The sequence below is a fragment of the Parus major genome, chromosome 5, assembly GCF_001522545.3.
Source record: "Parus major isolate Abel chromosome 5, Parus_major1.1, whole genome shotgun sequence".
Taxonomy (NCBI): Eukaryota; Metazoa; Chordata; class Aves; order Passeriformes; family Paridae; genus Parus; species Parus major.
In genome coordinates, this window is record NC_031774.1 from 3,761,863 (window position 1) to 3,762,524 (window position 662).

Consider the following 662-nt stretch of genomic DNA (forward strand, 5'->3'; position numbering starts at 1 on the left):
TCCATGGAAAAACCCCATTCTGCAAATGATGAAGAGGCTTCAGTGATGAAGACTATGGTACTGCTAAAGATACTGATCAAATAACTTCCGTGGCTCGTTGGCTCTGCTTTAGGGCTTTAAACTAATTTTTCCAGGAAAACACGAAGTTTTCCAGATGTTCTCATTGCTGCCATGCCTCACCTGCTGGTAAGACCATGGAACACCTGAGTGTCCCAGAGAGGACAGGTTCTGTGAGGAAGCTCTGGGACACCTGAAAACTCCCTGATGGCCTTTTTCCCCCCTAAAATGCAACGGGACATTCCCCTGGTGCTGACTCACAGGGCTGCTCAGGGACAGATACCACACAGGGCGTGTCCGTGGCCCTTGCAGCGCCCACCTCGGGGTGGGAATGATGGGCGCTCAAACCCGCTCTGCCTTTTGCCTCTCCTCCCTGGCAGCTCTCAGCGGAGCTCCCGCCGGAGCCCTGGGACTTCCAACTTTCCCAGAGTTTGGATGCAAGGCTCGGTTAAAGTGTGACTGCCCCCGGGATGCGCCGGGCACACCCGGGAGGTGTGAGGGCGCCCCGGGCGCCTCTGAGGGACCCACGGGGGGGGCCCTGACAGGCGCGCGGGGCCGCATCACGCCCCCGTCCTGTGAGGGAATCGCGGTCATCGGAGGCTCCC